Genomic DNA, 22200 nt, shown 5'->3' on the forward strand with positions numbered 1-22200 from the left:
TGCTTTTTTTGTTAGGATTATTAATAAAACAAATTTTCTCATTTACATCAATTGTGTGATATTTAAAAATACTAGAAAGTTGATAGGTTAAAAATCCACACAATTGACTTAAAAAAGAGGTTTGCAAGAATAAAAAAGACCAAAATAAACAAAATCAGAAATGGAAAAGGAGACATTGCAGCTGTTATCACAGAAATACCAAAGATCATCAGAAACAATCATGAACAACTATATGCTAAGATACTGAAAAAACTAGAGGAAATAGGTAAGTCCCTGGATACATACAACCTACTATGATTGAATCAGGAAGAAATAGAAAACCTGAACATACCACTAATGAATAATGAGATTAAATCAGTAATAAAAAGTATCCTAATAAATAAAAGCCCAGGACCAGATGGCTTTACTGCTCAATTCTACCAAACTTATAAAAAGAACTAATGTCAATTCTCAAACTATTGCAAAAAATTGAAGGGAGAGAATTCTCCCTAACTCATTCTACAAGGCCAGCATTACCCAGATATCAAAAGCAGACAAGAACACAACAAAAAAAGAAAATTACAAGCCAATATCCCTGATGAGCATAGATGCAAAAATCCTCAACAAAATACTAGCAAAGCAAATCCAAGAGCACATCAAAACATAATATACCATGTTCAAGTGGGATTTACCCCAGGGGTGCACGGATGATTTAACATATGCAAATCAACAAATGTGATACATCACATCAACAGAATGAAGGACAAAAAAGCCACACCATCATCTCAGCAGATGCAGAAAATGCATTTGATAAAATTCAACATCCCTTCATGATAAAAACTCTTAAAAAAACTAGGCATAGAAGGAACATATCTCAAAATAATAAAGACCATATATGAAAAACCCACAGCAAACATCATAATGAATAGGAAAAAGCTGAATCCTTTCCTCTAAGAACTAGAACCAGAAAAGGATGCCCACATTCATCACTCTACTCAACTTAGTATTGGAAGTCCTAGCCAGGGCAAACAGACAAGAAAAGAAATAAAAGGTATCCAAATTGGAAAACAGGAAGTCAAATTTTTCTTCTTTGCAGATGACATAATATTATATTTAGAAAAACTTGTCTCTACCAAAAAAAGCCTTATATTTGATAAACAAATTCAGTACAGTTGCAGGATACAAAATTAACACAGAAAAATCAGTAGTGTTTCTACATAGTAATGAACTAGCTGAAAAAGGAATCAAGATGATCTCATTTACAATAGCTACAAAATAATAAAATTCCTAGGAGTAAATTTAACCAAGGAGGTTAAAATACCACTACAAGGAAAACTACAAAACACTGATGAAAGAAATTAAAGAGAACATAAACAAATGGAAAGATATCCCATGCTCCTGAATTAGAAGAATATCATTAAAATGATCATACTACCCAAAGCAATCTACAGATTCAATGCAATCACTGTAATAGTACCAATGACATTTTTCATAGAAATAGGAAAAACAATCCTAAGATTTGTATGGAACCAAAAAAGAGCCCAAATAGCCAAAGCCATCCTGAGCAAAAAGAACAAAGCTGGAGACATCATACTACCTGGCTTCAAAATATATTACAAGGTTATAGTAACCAAAACAGCATGTATTGGTATCAAAACAGACACATAGACCAATGGAACAGAATAGAGAACTCAGAAATAAATTCACATATTTACAGCCAACTGATTTCTGATAAAGGTACCACGAACATACATTGAGGAAAAGAGCATCCTCTTTAATAAATGGTGCTGGGAAGACTGGATATCCATATGCAGAGGAATGAATACTAAACTCCTCTTTCTCACCATATACAAAAATCAACTCTAAATGGATTCAGGACTTAAACATAAGACCTGAAAGTCTAAAATTACTAGAATAAGACATAGAGGAAACACTCTAGGACATTGGTATAGACAAAGATGTTATGGCCAAGATCTCGAAAGCACAGGCAACAGAAACAAAAATAGACAAATGGAACTATATTAACTAAAAAGTTTCTACACAGCAAAGAAAATAATAAACAGATGGAACAGACAACTTATTGAATGAAAGAAAATATTCGCAAGCTATTCATCTGAAAAGGGACTAATATCCAGAATATATAAGAAACTCAAACAACAAAATAGCAAAAAGACAAACTCAAACAACAAAATAGCAAAAATAATTTGATTAAAAAATGGATAAAGGATCTAAGTAGACATTTCTCAAAAGAAGACAGCCGAGTATGTGAAAAAATGCCCAACATCACGAATCATCAGGTAAATGCAAATCAAAACCACAATGAGATATCCTCTTACTCCAGTTAGAATGGCTACCATAAAAGAGACAAGAAATAACAGATGCTGGCAAGGATGTGTAGAAAAGGGAACTCTCATACACTGTTGGTGGAATGTTGATTAACATAGCCATTATGGACAACAGCATAGAGATTTCTCAAAAAACTAAAAGGAGAACTACCATACAATCCAGTAATCCCACTAATAGGTATTTATCCAAAGGAAAGAGATCAGCATATCAAAGGGGTACCTGCACTCACATGTCTATTGAAGCATTACTCACCAGAGCAGAGTTATGAAATCAACCTAAATATCCATTAACAGATGAATGGAAAAAGAAAATGTGGTATATTGCTAGTGACATATTGATGGTGTCATTCACTGTGACTGAATTTTTCACTTCTACTGTAACAGACTGTAAACATGAGAAAAATGACTATAAATTATAAATTTTAAAGCATATGATTACATAATTATTGTCATATTATTATCTATATTCTAAAGGCAAAGCTTGTTTCCAGGTAATGACAAAGTAAAGCACATGTAGAACACGGAAAAAAAAAAAAACAGAAAAAAAGAAAATGTGGTATATACACACAGTGGAATACTATGTGGTTATAAAAAAGAATGAAAATCCTGACATTTACAGAAGGAAATAAGCCCAGCAAAGAATGTTCTCACTCATGTGCGGGAGCTAAAAAGTTAATCTCAGGGAGTTGGAGAGTAGAATGATACAGAGCTCAGGCCAGGAAAGGTGTGTGTGACTTGGGTGGGGAGGATGAAGGAAGGTCAGTTAATGGGTACAAACATACAGTTAGACAGAAGGAATAAGTGCTAACTTCAATAGCAGAGTTGAGTGACTACAGTTAACAAGAATGTATCGTGTATTTCAAAATAGCTAGAGAAGACTTGAAATGTTCCCAAGACACAAATGATAAATGCTCAAGGTCATGTATACCCTTTAATACCCTGACTTGATCATTTCACTTTCTATGCATGTAACAAAATATCACATGTATTCCATAAATATGAAAAAGAAGAAATTTGTTCAAAGTTTTTCACCAGCTCTCTGGAATGCCAACCAAAGGATAAAATCATAAAACATATGTCTACTGTTAATAAAGTGTTACTAGCCTCATTATTGTATGGTTTGAGGACTGTTTTGTTTTCTGTACAGTTTTTGATTGGTTGATTTTTTTTAATATATTGGTTTGATTTTTGTTTGATAGCTTAAAAACTGTTAATGCTATTTCTGCAAAAAAAAATAATTATAGTCAAAAGGAAAAAAATTATATTGAGCAAATGTTGCTGAAAAATTACTTAGAACACTGTCTTAGTTTTAAAATGGAAGTTGCTTTATGAGTTGTCAAGTTTTTTTGCTTTGTGTATGTTTTTACCAAAATCTCAGATTTTATGACAGCCATTGAAATGTGAAGATGGTCCTGAATGGAAAAAGATGGGGGGAAAAGGTGAAAATAAAGTAATGGAGAAATTTCAGCAGATGTCTCAGCTCTACAACAATATCTTTCCTGGTTTGAAAGTAAATATTTGCTGGTGCATTTCCTATCTTGCTTTCTTGTTCAAGAAGAATGTTTATCACTTTCTGAATTTACCAGCAATTGGAGTGTGGTTCATTTAATTCTTACAAAATGTCACTAACTCATGCCTGTCCTCTGAAATTTAAAACAGCTGCTACCCACTGGCAGGCTCCACATCTTCACAGACAGAATTCCAAACTCTCTGTATGCCTGTAGCACACTATTGTTAATAATAAACTCTGTCCATCAGAGTGACAATGGGACATTGTGCTTCTACAGGTGAATTTCCTCTGTCGGCATATAAAAGGCTAGAGGTTTATTTTGTTAATAAAGATACATGATTTAATAAAAAAAAAGCCCACTGATTGTTGGTTCCACTTAACACACTATAATTTAGTGGGTTTTTCTTTCTTTTTTTTTTATTTCGGCATATTATGGGGGTACAGATTTTAAGGTTTCAATAAATGCCCATTTTCCCCCCTCCCCCCACAAGTCTGAGTCTCCATCATGACCATCCCCCAGATGGTGCACATCTCACTCTATATATGTATATACCCGCCCCCTATCCCCCCTCCCACCTGCCCAATACCCTATTACTGTAGTACCTATGTGTCCACTTAGTTGCTGTTCAGTTAATACCAATTTGCTGGTGAGTATATGTGGTGCTTGTTTTTCCATTCTTGGGAAACTTCACTTAATAGTATGGGTTCCAGCTCTAACCAGGAAAATATAAGATGTGCTATGTCACCATTGTTTCATAGAGCTGAATAGTACTCCATGGTATACATATACCCCATTTTATTAATCCATTCTTGGATTGATGGGCACTTGGGCTGTTTCCACAGCCTTACAATTATGAATTGTGCTGCTATAAACATTCGAGTGCAGATGTCTTTTTTGTAGAGTGTCATTGGATCATTTGGGTAGATGCCCAGCAATGGGATTGCTGGATCAAATGGTAGATCGACTTGTATCGCTTTAAGGTATCTCCATATTGCTTTCCACAAAGGTTGAACTAGTTTGCAGTCCCACCAGCAGTGTAGGAGTGTTCCTCTCTCTCCGCAACCACGCCAGCATTTATTGTTTGGAGATTTTTTGATAAAGGCCATTCTCACTGGGGTTAAGTGATATCTCATTGTGGTTTTGATTTGCATTTCCCTGATGAGTAGAGATGTTGAGCATTTTTTCATATGTTTGTTGGCCATTCTTCTGTCTTATTTAGAAAAGTTTCTGTTCAAGTCTTTTGCCCACTTTTTAATGGGGTTATTTGATTTTTCTTCCTGATTTTCGTGAGTTCTAAGTATATTCTAGTTATCAGTCCCTTATCGGATGCATAGGATGCAAAAATTTTCTCCCATTCTGCAGGTTGTCTGTTTACTTTCATGACTATTTCTTTGGCTGTGCAGAAGCTTTGTAGTTTGATCATGTCCCATTTATTTATTTTTGTTGCTGCTGTGATTGCCTTTGGGGACTTCTTCATAAACTCTTTGCCCAGGCCGATGTCTAGGAGAGTGTTTCCAACTTTTTCCTCTAGAGTTCTAATAGTTTCATACCTTAGGTTTAAGTCTGTTATCCAGCGTGAGTTGGTTTTTGTGAGAGGTGAAAGGTGTGGGTCCTCTTTTAGCCTTCTACAGGTGGCTATCCAGTTTTCCCAGCACCATTTATTGAAAAGTGATTCTTTTCCCCAGCGTATATTTTTGTCTGCTTTGTCAAAGATTAGATGGCTATATGAGGATGGTTTTATATCAGGATTCTCACATCTGTTCCACAGGTCAATATTCCTATTTTTGTGCCAAAACCATATTGATTTGATTACTACAGCTTTGTAGTATAGTTTGATATCTGGCATATTAATGCCTCCCATTTTGTTTTTGTTGCCTAGAATTGCTCTTGATATTCGGGGTCTTCTTTGGTTCCATACGAAGCGTAAAATTATTTTTTCTATATCTGTGAAGAATGCTGATGGGATTTTAATAGGTATTGCATTGAATCTGTAGATCAGTTTGGGTAGTATAGACATTTTGATGATATTGAGTCTGCCGATCCACGAGCATGGTATGGATTTCCATCTGTTTACATCCTCTGCTATTTCCTTCCTCAGTGTTTCATAGTTCTCCCTGTAGAGGTCTTTTACATCCTTCGTTAAGTATATTCCTATACTTAACGAAGTATAGGAATATATTCCTATACTTCCTAGGTACTTTAATTTCTTTGTTGCTATTGTGAAGGGTATTGAGTCTTTAATTTGGTTCTCAATTAGATTGTTGTTGGTGTATACCAATGCCTCTGATTTCTGTGTATTGATTTTGTATCCTGAGACTTTACTAAATTCATTGATCAGTTCCAGGACTTTCTTGGTTGAATCTTTGGGGTTTTCTAGCTACAATATCATATCATCAGCAAACAGTGAAAGTTTGATCTCTTCTGCCTCTATTTGGATACCTTTGATTCCATTTTCCTGTCTGATTGCTGTAGCCAAGACTTCCAGCACTATGTTGAACAGAAGTGGAGATAGTGGGCAGCCTTGTCTGGTTCCAGTTTTAAGTGGGAATGATTTCAATTTTTCCCCATTCAGTATGATGTTGGCTATGGATCTGGTTTTGTTGAAAATTTTTGCATCTATATTCATTAGGGATATTGGTCTGTAGTTTTCTTTTTTTGTTGCATCCTTTCCTGGTTTTGGTATCAGAGTAATATTTGCTTCATAAAAGGTGTCAGGGAGGTTTCTGTTCTTCTCGATGTTGTGGAATAGTTTCTGCAAGATAGGTACTAGTTCTTCTTTGTAAGTGTGGTAAAATACGGGTGTGAAGCCATCTGGACCGGGACTTTTCCTTTTAGGGAGATTTTTAATTGCTGTTTCTATTTCAGCTGTTGAGATTGGTCTGTTCAGGGAATCTATTTCTTTCTGGTTGAGCCTAGGGAGGCTGTGTGTTTCTAGAAATTTGTCCATTTCCTCCACATTTTCTAGTTTGTGTGCATAAAGATTTTGGTAGTATTCATAAATTGTATCTTGTATCTCTTTGGGATCAGTTGTGATATCTCCTTTTTTGTTCCTGATGGAGCTTATTAGAGATTTCTCTTTTCTGGTTTTCATTAGTTTAGCCAATGGTGTGTCAATTTTGTTTATTTTTTCAAAGAACCAACTTTTTGTTTTATTAATCTCCTGAATAGCTTCCCTGTTTTCAATTTCATTTAGTTCTGATTTGATCTTGTTGATTTCACTTCTTCTGCTGGGTTTGGGGTTGGTATGTTCTTCTTTTTCCAGCTCTTTGAGTCGTTTCATTAGATTGTCTATTTGTGATCTTCTTGTCTTTTGGTTATAGGCATTTATGGAGATAAATTTTCCTCTCAGAACTGCTTTAGCTGTGTCCCAGAGGAGTTGATAACTTGTCTCTCCATTGTCGTTTTCTTCATAGAATTTTTTTATTTCTGTCTTGATATCTTCATTTATGAAGTAATCATTTAGTAGGAGGTTGTTTAATTTCCACATTTTTGTGTAGAAATGTGAGTTTCTGTTACTGTTGATTTCTACTTTTATTCCACTGTGATCTGAGAAGGTACAAGGTATGATTTCTATTTTTTTTAATTTCTTGAGATTTACTTTGTGTCCTAGGATATGGTCAATCTTAGAGAATGTCCCGTGTGCTGATGAGAAGAACGTATGTTCAGTGGATTTTGGGTAGAATGTTCTGTAAATGTCAGTCAGACCCAATTGTTCTAGAGTTTTGTTTAAGTCCATTACTTCTTTATTAATTTTCTGTTTGGAGGATCTGTCTCATGCCATCATGGGGTGTTGAAATCTCCGGTGATTATGGAGTTGCTATTAATCCATTTGCTTAGCTCCAGTAAGTTTTGCGTTATGAATCTGGGTGCACCTAAGTTGGGTGCATATATATTTAAAATTGTTATCTCTTATTGTTGAACTGTGCCCTTCACCATTATATAATGACCCTCTTTGTCTTTCACTACTTTTGTTGGTTTAAAAATTAAATCGTCTGAAATTAGAACTGCCACACCAGCCTTCTTTTGGCTTCTATTTGCTTGGAATATTGATCTCCACCCTTTTATTTTTAGTCTATATGCATCCTTGCTTGTTAGATGTGTTTCCTGAAGACAGCATATACATGGCCTGTATTTTCTTATCCATTCAGCCAGCCTATGTCTTTTGAGTGGAGAGTTTTAGCCATTCACATTTATTGAGAGAACTGATAGGTAAGGTAGATTACTGTTCATTCTGTTTGGTTGGATGTTGTTGCTTTGATTTCTGTCTTGAGCCATTGTAATATCTGGCCTTTAATATCTTTGGGTTTTGGTTGTTTTTATATTCGTGGGTTATTATTATGATGTTCTGTGCGTAACGCTGTTCTAAGTACTTCTTGTAGGGCTGGTCTTGTCTTGGTGAATTCTCTGAGCCTTTGCTTGTCTGAGAATGTTTTTATTTCTCCTTCATATACGAAGCTTAGTTTTGCAGGGAATAATATTCTAAGCTGGGCATTGTTTTGTTTCAAAAGAGTGAGAATGGGGCCCCAGTCTCTCCTTGCTTGTAAAGTCTCATTAGAGAAGTCTGGTGTTATTTGAATTGGCTTTCCCTTGTATGTTACTTGCTTCTTTTGTCTTACAGCGCTTAGAAGGGCCTCTTTAGTTGATACTTTGGTTAGTCTGATGACTGCATGTCGTGACGTCTTCCTGTTTGCATTGAATCTCCCAGGGGTCCTCTGAGCTTCTTGAACTTGTATATCAAGATTTTGAGCAAGGCCTGGGAAATTTTCCTCTATTATATCTTCAAACAGCTTGTCCAACCCTTGAGTGTTGTCTTCTTCCCCTTCTGGTAACCCTATGACCCTCACATTAGGTTTCTTCACATAATCCCACAGCTCTTGTAGGCTTTGCTCTTTTCTCTTGTTTCTCTGCTCTATTTCTGTGACTGATTTATTTAATTGGAGGGTGTTATCTTCAATCTCTGAGATTCTTTCTTCTGTTTGATCCACCCTGTTCTTGAGACTTTCTACTGTATTTTGTAGTTCCTTGAATTGATTCTTCATTTCCAGGAGTTCGGTTAAACTTTTCTTCATTGTGTCTATTTCTTTTTCCATATCCTGGAGGCTTTTTGTGGTTTCTTTTTGTTGGTTATTGAGTTGTTGTTGCAGCTCGGTGAGTGTTCTTATGATCCACATACGAAATTTCTCTTCTGTCATATTGGTTGCCTGATTTTGGTTGGTGTCCTTTTCTAGGGGGCTTGTGCTCCTCTTTGGGGGTGTGTTTTCCGTTTGGTTCTTCATATTTCCTGAGTTCTTTCGCTGATTTCTTCCCATGTCAATCAGTTGTTGTTTCTTTCCTTTAGGTTATTGTTTGGGTATTCACACACCTTGTTTAGTTTCTGAGGCATTAAGTGGTGTCTGTGGGTGAGATTGGACCACTCCCTGTATATTGAGTCAGTGGTTGCTGTGAAAAGGCTGTGCAGGATGCCGTCCCTGTCAGTAGGTGGCGTTTGCTTGGAGGAAGAGGCTATGCTGTTGATTTTGTGTCCTGTTATCAGCTCTTGTTGTGGGTGGAGCTAGGTTGGGTAAGCCTGCCCTCAGGCAGTTAGCAGGGGTCAAAGTTCTGTTCTCTGCTTCCAGGAAAAGCTGTTAGGGCGGGGCTGGAATGGTCCCGCTCAGCCAGAAAGTCTGGGTGTGGGGGTGGGGCTGTCTGAGACCCGCAGTCTGGAGCAGGCCTCGCTTCTTTTCCACCCTCCCCGACTCCGCAGCTACTCCTGGTCCTCTGCCAGCAGGCCAGACCACAAGCCAGACCAGGCATCCCCGGACTGTGATGCCGGCAGGGAGGTTCCCTGCACAGGAACGCCACCTGGGGTGGGCACACGGCCTCTTCCTGGGAGGAGAATTGCCCTCTAGGATGCTGATTCGCCCCTGGAGGCACACACACCTCAGTAGGCTGTTCACGTATATCCCTTCTGTGCCCCGGGCAATGCTAGCCCTAGGTGCAGGGGATCTGGTTTGCAGGTCCGACCTCTGGGTCCCAGAGTTCAAACTGTATCCCCACCAGGGAGAGGAGTTCCAGTCCCAATTCACCCACAGGGAGCCCAAGCTGGGTCTATGTCTCTCAGCCTCTGAGTCAGCACCGTTCTCCTGGGATCACCGTGCCAGCAGCACCTGGGAGAGCTGGTGGGTAGGGAGCTCACAGTCTGAGTTCCCCTGAGTCAGCTGTAGGGTCCCAAAAGGGAAGGTCCCGTTCCCTGGAGTTGCCTCTGGCTGGTGGCCGTATTGTCTCTCTGGGCAGCCGCGGGTAGGGTCGGCGGAGGGGAAGAGGAGGCAATATGGCGCCTGCCGCACGGCTCGGGTCTGTGCACACGGAGGTGCCCGAAGGAAGTTGGGAACCTGGTGCCACGTCTGCTACAGGCTCACGGCTGGCTGGCGGCGGCCGTCTCTGGGCTGGTGTCTGCAGGTCTCTCCACCTGCTGGGGAGCCCACCAGCAGTCCCAGATGCAGGGGAGGGGAAACAGCAAATCCACCTACCCTTGCCGCTGGTCTCCAGGCTGCTCCGGTGGTCTCAGTCTCCCGTTCTCCTCCAAAGCCTCCTCCCGTGGAGTCTCTCAGGGTCTCAGGTACCCCTCCTTCCGGCCCTCGTCTGCTGTATGCTCGTCTTCTTGCTTCTTTTTTGTAATTTCTGCTAGAATCTGTCTTTTCTGCAGAGACACTCTGTCTGGCAGTGTCTCTCGTCTGCTATCTTGCTCCACCCTATAATTTAGTTTTGATTGAAGCATCAGAACTTTCATTGTTGTTTCTTGTCTATAATTTTATAATTTTAAATATTATCTGTGAATTAGAGTAGCTCATTTACTGAGAAAAAGTAGCAGAGGAGTCCAAACTCAATGTTAAGACAAAGAAAATTTGGAAAAATAAACATTATTTAATTTTAACTTAGATCATAATTTTATTTTCAGATGACATTTTTACCACTTAGAATTTACAATCTTCCCAACATTTATTTGTAATGAAGGTAAAATTTCCAACTGTTTCAATGAGTGTTTCTATGTCAAAAATATATGAAAATGTGAATTTTGACATAATCACTAAATCCGTGGATTTTCAAAGATACAATACTTTTAAAAATGTTGCCTTGTTTTTACATTGTCACTTTATAAAAAGAAATAATTTTATTTCTTTTCCTTACATTTTCTTGTAGAACTGTTCAATTTCTATAAAGACAGATTTGTGTGTTTTGAAAAATGTGAAAGATTATTTTCATGCATAAGAGAAATCACTGAGATAGTAAACGATTTGAAAAGTACTTCATGTTCTACCAGCATGAAATCCAAATCATTCTCCTCCACAATGAATTCATAGCTTCCTGCAAGATAAGATCTCGTCCTCTTAAGGACTTTATTTTTGAAGGAAAAAAAGAACATAATTTCTCAAGGGAATTCCAGTATCATAATTCATAACATCAAATATATGAATTCGTATATACAACTCTTATCTTAAAAGTCTTCAAATCTCTGGAACCTAGAATCAAAAGCACTGATGTTTAATTGTAATATTCTATAATAACATAAATATGCAGAAGTGAAAAAATATTTAATTATTTAAAAGTTTTCGTTCTGATGTATAAAACTAAAATGCCCAGTAATCTTTAATTAATACATTTAGAATCCCTTCCTTAGTGATGAGAATTAACTTGGCAATTTAATTTGACATTTTAAAGCATGAAAAACAAAGATAAATAAAATAAGCCCCTTGGGAATGGGAAGAAAATTTCTAGTCTCTCACCAGCCAATCCAACTTAATCAGGTCTCTCTTCTTCTTTTTTCCTAAATAATTAATGTTTTCACCCCTGGCCCTCCCCACTCTTCCCTCTTGTTTTTTAATACACAGAACTAACTTTAAAGATTTGGGGTTTAGATTTCATTTTGTCCTCAAGCACATGCCTAGATTTGTAGCTAGTAACCCAGAATTTAAAAGAGTTTTAAAAAACAGACTCTGAAGGAAAATGAATACTATTTGAGAATATAAGATAACAAGTTTGGCATAAGTTTCCAGATGTTTAATATTTTTAACAGTGCCCAGCTTATCTTGGTGTTTATTCATTCATTGTTCATTCATTTGTTTATTCATTCACCAAATACATATTGAGAATCTACAATGCATTGAGGCTGCACAGGGCCCAGGATACCACCCCTGCCTAGAGACCCACATGACTTAGAGGAGGGTCAGATAAGTAAACAGTTAAGTTCTGATGTTAGACAGTAAATTCTTATATAAAGGGTTGCATGGTGCTACAGGGGGGGAAATGAGAAGACTTCCCAGAGGAGGTCACATCTGACTGAGGCTTTAAGAGAGAACAGAGGGATAAGCAGAAGGTGGGAAATTTATTCTAGGCAGAGAGAAAACCATAGTGCAAAGAAACGGGTTTGAGGAATTTGGGGATATAGATATCTGAGGGTGTCTGAAGGACAGAGTCGGTGGTGACACGGGAAGCTAGGGAGAGAGATGGGTTGGAGCCAGGTTCCCTATGCCAAATTAAGGAGTTAAGACTTTCGTCTACTGGCAAGGGGCTTTAAGTACAGAAATGACATAATCAGCTTTAAGATTATGGTAGATCAGACTCCCTAAGAAAGATCTGAAACTTTGAAATTTCCGTGCAGAAATTCATGTGGGGAATAATTTGGGGGACAACACCTGTGAAGGTGCCAAGGGAAATGGGGAGTGAAGAGGGACACTGGGCTGCCAGTGTCCCAGGGGATCTGTGGAGCTGGAATGACTGTTCAGAGTTGTTCTACCTTGAGGCCACGTCTCTTTACCTATGCTGAGAAGTCACTTGTTGGGCACGGCAGATTCCTGCAGGTGAGGGCAATTCCTGGAGAGGGACACAGCTGTGGGCCATCACCAACAACCCATCCAGCAGCAGAAAAGAGTGTCGCCACTCAAAAAAAGGGGTCTGAGCAATGCATCACAGAATTCACTACAGGGTTTTACGGTTTTTTGTTTTGTTGTTGTTTTATCTTAAACTTGATCATAGTTGGAAGGATGGTCTTGAGTGAGGAAAGACTGGTTAGAAAGAGATCAGATGGGATTTTTGTGAAAATGGATGATGTCAGGTTTCGTAACAAAGATACATGGTGATATGAATGGGGGAAAAGATAGTCTTTGCAAATACACAAAAAAGATAGTCTTTTCACAAATGATGCTGGAACAACTGGCTACCCATTTTAACAAAAAAAATATCTCTACCCTCACCTTGTACTATACAAAATTTACCTTAAATATATCAAAGTCCTAAGTCTAAAAGCTACAACTATAAACTTCTCGAAGAAATCAAGAGAAAACGTTTGTGATCTTTTTTATATAAAGCTTTCTTAGGACACAAGAAAATAAACAACAGAAAGGCTCAAATATCGACAATACCAAACATTGATAAGAATGTGGAGGAACTAGGGATCTCTCATTACTGATGAGAGTGTAAAATTATAGAGCCACTTTGCGAAACAATTTTGCAGTTTCTTATAAAGTTAAGGATACGTTAATGAAATTATGAAATTATGAAATCCAGCCCCAATCCAAGGTATTTACACAAGATAAATCAAAACATGGAGCTGTATGCCAAAGTTTATAGCAGTTTAATTTATAATGCACTAAAACTGGAAACCGCTCAAATGTCTGTCAACAAGTAAATGATAAATAAATAAATAGTGAAATAGCCATAATATTGCATACTACTCACCAATAAAAACATTTTAACTATTGATATTCACAATATCTCCAAGATATTGCCCTAACTAAAAGATGCCATACACAAAAGATAATAAGATTATATGAAACCATTTCTATGAAGACTAAAGAAACAGTGGTACTTGGGGCTTGAGGAGGAGATTGGCCACAAAGGAGCCCCAAATAACTTTTTGAGTGATGGGAATATTATACAATCTACATCATAACTGAGTGATGGACATATGGCTGTATCTATATATATTAATACATATGTAAAAACTAATTTAATTACACATGTATGATTTATGAATTTTGTTGTTTGTAAATTATACTTATTAAAAGTGAAACATAAAAATAAATGAGTAGCCCATAAGTAGTCATCAGGCTTTATTTTGGTCAGCTCCTGTTTCTCAGAAAAAGTTCTTTTTTACTGAATGAATACTGACAGTAGACTAGGCTCTGTGCTTTTTACAAATAGCCCAATTTTATTTAAAAAGAGAGAGCTCTCTTTAAATAAAATAGGAATTACACAATTATAATTTAATGTTTAAGCTACTAGTGTATTTATCTACTAGTGAATTGATCACCAAGACCATTTTAAGAAACTGACCAACTTTATTTATTTTCGAGACAGGATCTTGCTCTGTCCCCAAATTGGAGAGCAGTGGCATGATCATAGTTCAATGCAGCCTCGAACTTCTGGGTTCAAGCAATCTTCCTGCCTCAACCTCCCAAAGTGCTAAGATTACCACTGTACTGGTCTTGAGAAACATGTCTACTTTACATAATCAGGATGTTGCTTTAAATAATAATAGTAATACTAATAAAAAGACAAGAGTAAGGGCATTAAAAGTAATGTATAAAATAAAACATTCAAAGTAACTTAGGATAAAATGGACATGATTTTACCTGAATTGTTTTTGTACATAAGTGAAAATGTAGTAAGTGCCCACTTAATTGGATATAGAAGGAATTAAAACTTTAAAGGAAAAACCCACTTTTTTCTATAAACAAGAAGATGCCCATAGCCAGGAAAATGTTTGTCTGGGAAAATGAGCATTATTCTCAACTATAAGTCTAATTGTAACCTCTCACCCTTGTCCTCCTCATGCCCTTCCTGCTTCCACAGAGCCAGAAATGCAAACATCTCTCTGGGTAAGAATTTCACCATTTAGGTCTGGGGCCCTTGAGGTGTCATCCTAAATTTCTACTGACATCACTCTACCTTTCTGTTTTGTATTCACTGTAAAGGATAGCTTTGTTGTTCAAATTATTATAGATAATAGAGCATGTGCTTTACTCCATTTGGGCTGCCATAATGAAGTAGTGTAAATTGGATGGTTCACGAGCGATAGAAATTTATTTCTCACAGTCCTGAAGGCTGGGGGTCCAAGACCAAGACACTGGCAGATTTGGTGTCTGATGAGGGTTCACTGTGGAAGAGCGAAGCAGCTCTCTAGGGCTTCTTCTATAAGGTCACTGATCCCACTCACGCCCCAAAGGCCCCACCTGCTAATTCCATCACATTGGTGATGAACTTTCAACACGTGAATTTTGGGAGGACACAAATATTCACACTATAGCAGCATAAGAACTTATATTTGAAAAGAGTTATTCAAATCTATGGTATTTTCCTGTACATGTATCAGCTTTTGGCACACCGTGATTTTGTTTCATGACACCTGAGTTACAAGAGCTATCACATTTCTTTAATTTTTCTTAATTAAATCTAATCTGACTTAGCTTCAACACCCTAGAGATGCAAATATATATGTATCTTTTTTCCTGGCTCCCATTCCCTCCCTTGAGATATTACGCAAACCCAGAAATGACAGGGGAAGAACCTCTGGTCTTCAGTGCCAAGTGGCTGCCATCCCTTCCCTTTCTGCCCACAGGCCTACGTGGTCTATTCCCAGATGTGAAGCCTCGAGCCTCTGGGCCAAATTTGGCCTCAGAATTATCTACCCAGAAGCCTAGTCTGGGCTTCCTGAGGTCCAGCTGCCCTGGGCACACATACTTCATAGGGCCCTGTGTACAAGTGAGCCATCCTCAAAACCTACAGTCTGTATGAACCGCTCTTACAGCTCCTCCCCCACCCACAGTCAGTCCTTCTTCCACCTTGGCAGGGTTCTTGAAGAATGGATCCCAGACCAGCTGCATCACCTGAGAATCGTCTTCCTTTCACAGTTTGCCAGGTAACTCTAATGCATTTCCAGGGTTACGAATCCTTGATCTAGGTTTAAGAACAAGGTATGATGATACTAGAGATGTTAAGAATATGCATACTATAAGTACACTGTAATGGTATGTGTACTCTAAAGACATGTTAAGATATTTAAATCACTGACATTTACTACAAGTAAGTTTTAAGTGAGTTTATAAGCGAAATGACCAGCTCAATCTCTTAATGGGCTGAGAAAAGTTTCTTGGAAAAGGTGGAATTGAAGGAGTTCAAGCTGCAGAATCTTCAGGTCCTTCTTCCCGCAGCCTGAGGGATCACAGGAGCATGGCTGGCACCCTGGTGACTTTGGAAATGAAGGGTTTGCATGACCGAGGGACAAGATGGAAGGAGCCAGAGTCTCGGACATGAGCCTGGGAAAACTGGCCCTGGACCACCTGCCTCTAGGCATGCTTTACAGGTAAAGGAAATAAACTTCAATCTTGCTTAATCTTTTTTTTTCTTTCACTGACAACCAAATCGCATCCTAACAAATATAAATAATATTAATAGTGGTACCTACAGTATGAGTAGACAAGGACTCTCATCAATAGATTAAATATCCATGTTCTACGCAGCTTCAGACTGCCATTACCATCTGTGGTATGGAATAAAACATGAACGTGACAGCAGATGTTCACCTCCCTTCTCCCATGTGTTACATGAGAAGGGGGCTGTGACTCTTGGCTGGGTAACAGCGTGTGTTCTGTGAGTGACCTCAACAACAGTTACATATGCAGGGCCATACTGGGAACCCAATCTCTATTTTATACTTCTGTTTTTCTTAAGTATTTTTCTCTTTTGTTTAAACACCAAAAGGCAACATCTTAATGGATATTTCCTGGATAAGTACCTTCTCCAAGAGATAGAAAAATTGTGAAAAATCTATTTGTAGGGATGAATGTAACTATTGAAAGTCATGAGTTCATATACAGCATTAATGAATTTCTGGGCAAAGCTGTTCATTTTGCAGGTTTTATGATCCTTCTTAAGCTAGGGGCTTAAGTGATCAAGCCCTTCACTTTAAGATTGATCATGAACTCAAGTGCCTTCAGGAGGCAAGCAGGTAGGCTAAATAATACCCAGGTGGGGTTACAGGAAAATGGAGAACATCTGTGCCTTTGAACTGGGCAGCCTCACTTTGGTTATGAATGCCCTGAGTGAGTGGGAGACCAATACTGTCAGAGCTTCTGATTTTTCAGAAAAGCCAAAATACCTGCTCCTGCAATGTGTTATGTTCTGATATTCAGTTCAAAATTTAATACACACAACATGGACTAAGCCAAATACCTCTGTGAGCTGAATGCTGTCTCCAATTTAAATGTGATTGGATCTGGGTTTGCAAATCAGATTTTAAAATTTTACTTTAATTTGTCCTGGATATAACTGCTTTAATAAATTAAAAATTGCCTGAACCACATATAAAGGGTAAACAATAACTGACAATTTGTCATGTAGAGAAGGGACAAGTTGCATCAACTGCCAAGGGGAACAATCACAGACCTTTAGGGCCAGAGATAACTTAACTGGGATAAAATTCAGGGAAGCTGTAACTTTGTTTCCCCAAGTCATCAGGGCCTTGGGGACAATCAGGAGTTTTGGTGATAACAATGATATTTTTTGGCTCCTAGATTCCACCCATCTGTCACCCCATGGGTGGATGACATTGCTTCTTCAAATGAACTTAAGAAATTTGTCAAATGCCTTTTATGTACAGGGAACTATGTTTGGTATTAAGGACACAAAGTTGAGTAAATACCAATCTCTGTCTTCAAAGGTTCACAGCTTAGTGGTGGAGTAAGAAGCATAAATAATTATAATATACTAGTGTTTTCCAATCTAAAGTACTGTCAGTTATAAAACACATCATTATTTTTTTGTACTTCTTAAATTAATTAAACTGTGATATCCTTTCAATTTGAAGATGCAGTCTGATTTCAGAGATATTTAAATGTTACAAAATGTGTGTATAGGAGAAGTTGTGTTAAGGAACAGGGAGAAGAAATGATCTGACTATCTGGGCAAAGCAGAGAGATACACTAAAGTATTTAAGGATGAAATGTAGAGTTGGAAAACTTTAAGCAATGTGACTGTCTTAGTTTGCTTGGGCTATAACAAAATACCACCAATTGTGAGGATTAAACAATAGAAATTTATTTTCTCCCAGTTCTGGAGGCTGGGATGTTCAACAGCAAGGTCTGGCAGATTTGGTTCCTGGTGATAGCCCCTGTCCAGCTCAGGGCTGCCTTCTCACTGTGTCTTCACCTGGCAGGGGAGAGAGAGAACTCTGCTCTCTCTTCCTCTTCTTTTAAGAACACCAATCCTATTGGATCAGGGCCCCACCCTCATAACCTTACTTAACCTTACCTCCTATCTTAGCCCATTTGTGTTGTTATGACAGAATGCTGCAGACTAGGTAATTTATAAAGACCAGAAATTTCTTTTCTCATGGTTCTGGAGCTGGGAAGTCCAAGACCAAGGCACTGGCAGGTTTGGTTTTCTGGTGAGGATTGCCCTCGGTTTCTAAGCCAGCACCTTGATGCTGCATGGTCCAGAGAGGAGGAACACTGTGCTCTCACATGGAGGAAGGCAGATGACAAAAGGGGCAAACTGGTTCTATCAAGTCCTTTTATAAATAAGAGCACCTAATCCCATCCGCAAAAGCTCCATCCTTGTAACTTAATCGCCTCCCGAAGACCCCCTCCTCTTACTGCTGTTACATTGATGATTAAGTCTCCACGTGAATTTTGGAATGGACACAAACATTAAAACCATAGCTCCTTTTAAAGACAGTCACACTGGGAGTTAGGACTTTAACACATGCATTAGGGCAGTGGGGGGATGAGCTTCAGTCCATAGCAGTGTCCTCACTCAACCTCACTTTTTTTCCTCATCTGTAAAATAAGGTAATAGGAGTAGCTACCCCATAGAGTTGTCATGAGGAGTAAAAAAAAGATTTCACATGGCATGCTCAGCAGTGCCTTGGACGTAGCAAGTGCTTAGTGAAGGTTGGCTATTATCAGCAGAGGTAATTAATGATGGTATTTAGGACTTGAAACATGAGTAAGCCATCTCTAAGTGGTAAGGGAGAAAGCAGATTCCAGGGAAGAAAAGAATACACAAAGTCCTTGAGGCCTGTTTCTGGAACATTCTGCCTGCCTGCAGTGATGTAGTAGGGGAGGGTTTTTTTTCCCCTTAAGGAATTGAAAACCTTTTTGACTCCTTCTTATTTCTCCTGCATCTTCCTCCCTGTCCCCCATCCCAACACATCCGCAAGGACAGTCTGATTCTTTTGGCTTTATACTCAAAAGCATGCACCTGGCCCTGTCCTCAATCATGAACTCGGCTCCTCAGAACTAGGACAAATTCCTTTTCTTCCCATTTCCCTCCTCACTAATCCTAACCCCTCCTTGTTGTTGGGGGCAGCCTTTGTCTAAGGTCCTTTGTTGGTTTAAAAGAATTAACTGCTATCTCCCTTCCCCTCCCCCACCCCCTGCTTGCCAGTTTCTTTCAGGGGACTTTATGCAAATAGGCCTGTCCCGATTTCCAGAGTTCCCAGAGGGGTAACACCCTATCAGGACATTCATCAAGAATAACATGTCTAGCTCCCTTTGAGGTTTGGAGAAGTTATTGGACTTGCACGAAGGTACCCAGTTAATAACAGAGCCGACCCTTTTTTGTGTTTTGCTATGTTATGCTGCACTGTCATTCAAAACATTTTTCCTCCTAAAGAAATTTTCTTGCCAGTATTATTTCTATTGACATAGTGCCCCCTTTTTAGAAAGCAACTAGCATCTTACATAAGAAATCTACCCAGTCTTTGAATTTGAGTTCATCCATTCATTCACCATTCATTCCTACACATATTTATTGAGTACTCAGGGTAGGGTACTCAGCTAGAAGTGGAGGATTTGAGATTGATCAAGACCAACATCATCCTACTCCTACTCTCACGGAGCTTATAGTCTAGCAGAGGAGGCAATTAAAATAATTTCCAATGCAGAGAACATAGGCAGTTTAGGGATAGCTTCTCAGAGGAATTAATCACTAGGTAGAGACCAAAAGAATGGAGAGAATTAGCTAAGCAAAATGATGGGAGATGGGAGGTGATAAAATGAATTATGAGAGGCTGAGGTGAGAGGATTGCTTGAGGCCAGGGTTTTGAGACTAGCCTGGGCAACACAGCAAGATCCAATCTCTGAACAAAAGAAAAGAAAAAAATTAGCTGGGTGTGGTGGTGCTTGCCTATAGTCCCTCTACTGGGGAGGCTGAGGCAGGAGGATCACTTGAGCCCGGTAGCTCAGGGCTGTAGTGAGTTATAATCATGCCACTGCACAGTACCCTGGGTGACAGAGCAAGGCCCCATTTCTTAAAACAAAACAAACAAACAAAACCCCAGACAGAAAAGCAATGTGAAATATTTTGCAAACTATGTAACTGCAGACACGTGTAAGATCGTGTGGTTATTTAACAGACATCTCTCCTTAGCTCTCCAGTCTCTGTCCCAGGTCTTCCTTCCATTAAGCTCCCTACCTCCTTCCTACCTCTGCTCCTTTAACAGAACAACACCCTTTATCCTGTTTAACTCTTGTTTCACAGATGTTTGTTTTATTGTTATTACTGTTCTTTTGGGTTTGAGCTGGAGACAAAAGCCTTTCTCTAATCAGCAGTGGCCTGTTCTGATGGCAATCACTGGGATGAGATCTGCAGACCAGCTCCTGAAGCTCAGAGAGGGATGCGATGGGTCTGCAGAGTGGGATTTTGTTTCTCTTGGTCTTGATCCAGAGGGATGAATGATACATAGTAGTTAAGGCAAGGAAGGGGTGGTTATAATAGTGTTTTCAAACTTTTTGGATTGAGATCCATAGCATCAACTACATTTAACATCCCAACCCAGGACACACACATAAACTTAGTTTCCCAAAATTTGTGTTTTGGGAAAAATTACCCTTATGAAATATGATATAATCTGATTGATATTTTATATTTTGGATTCTAATTAGGTTTTTCAGGTTGGAATCCATTCATGGGTTGCATAATCAACTTAGTGGGTCATGATGAGCACTTTAAAAATGAAATAGAAGCCTTTATGCAGAGATAGGATGGGAAATAGTAAAATAGATACACCTACACATTGCAATCAGCCTTTCCAGTTTTAGCTCCAAGCTAAAATTTACATATTCTAAGTACCTCTGCTTCTTGCATTATTTGTGCTTGGACATATGAAACTTGGTACAGATCAGTGGTTATGGCTGTGTGTTCTAAAGTATGGGTTCAAATCCTGACTCCATTACTTATCAGCTGTATGACATGGTACACTTAATCTCCTGCACACTGCTTGTGATTAAAATGGGGATAACAATGAGATAATTGTCTAGTTTCGAGGATTAAATGAGATAATGCAGGGCGTGGCATTTTGGCATACAATGAACACTCAATAAATATTAGCCATTATATTTCTTTCACTTTAATTTTCCCGTACTTTTTTTTTTTTTTTTTGAGATTCATCTTCTCTTAGCTTGCTAAGTAGAACCAAGGGAAGAGAGATGTGTATTGACATACAGGGCTCCGGAAGCCAGATTGCTGGTGTCAGCGGATAACAAAGGAGAAGAATCACAAGAGAAGATCGAAACCACAAGGGTCAGAGTGGAGGCCTCAGTCCTGCCAGTGCTAAACCTTGAAGATCCAGGGTTTTATTTCCTGAAGGTAGTTCCATTTTACAATTCCTCTCTCAAATAACACTTTTGACCCTAGCTTCTCACTACTCATCTAGATCTAATTCCAGTTTGTTACAGAAACTTGACTGAATCTGACTGTATATTTTCCCACAAATTTCTACTTGACATTCCCTGAATTTCCTTCTTTGCTTGGGTACCGTTTGTCAATCTTTTGTTCACTGCATTTACTTCTTTCCTGCATCTAGCAATATGTTTTTTTAATACTCGGGATATCAAGAGAAAAAATACTTAACAAAATAAGAAAAGAATATATTCTATTATAGAATACCCAATACCATCTTTCAGAGGCAAAAATATTCTATGTTAAAAACATTTAATACTTTTGGTGTATACTTCTTATACTGTAAGGTTTTTTGGCTGCAGGGGGCAGGGGGAAGACAGACACAGAGAGAAAGAGTGGGGGCCAAACCACGTGGCTTTATTATACACTGGGAGGAGGTTTTGGGCCCCCAAGAAAGAGGGTCCCCAGAAGTCGCTGCTCTTTGAAGGGGCTGAGGCCTTTTATACCCTTTGGGCAGGGCTAGGGACTTGTAGCGGGAAGAGCTGGGGATTCTCTATTGTGACCTAGGATGGTCCAATTGAGAAATAGGAGGGGCTGGAGGTATTTGTGGAATCCAGGAGAGAATCCAGGTGGACATCTGGGTCTGGTTCCTCTCAGTGGGGCCTGGCAGTTTGTCCTTGGCGGTCTGGTCATGTGGGCGTTTTCTT

The sequence above is a fragment of the Microcebus murinus genome, chromosome 25, assembly GCF_040939455.1.
Source record: "Microcebus murinus isolate Inina chromosome 25, M.murinus_Inina_mat1.0, whole genome shotgun sequence".
Lineage (NCBI taxonomy): Eukaryota > Metazoa > Chordata > Mammalia > Primates > Cheirogaleidae > Microcebus > Microcebus murinus.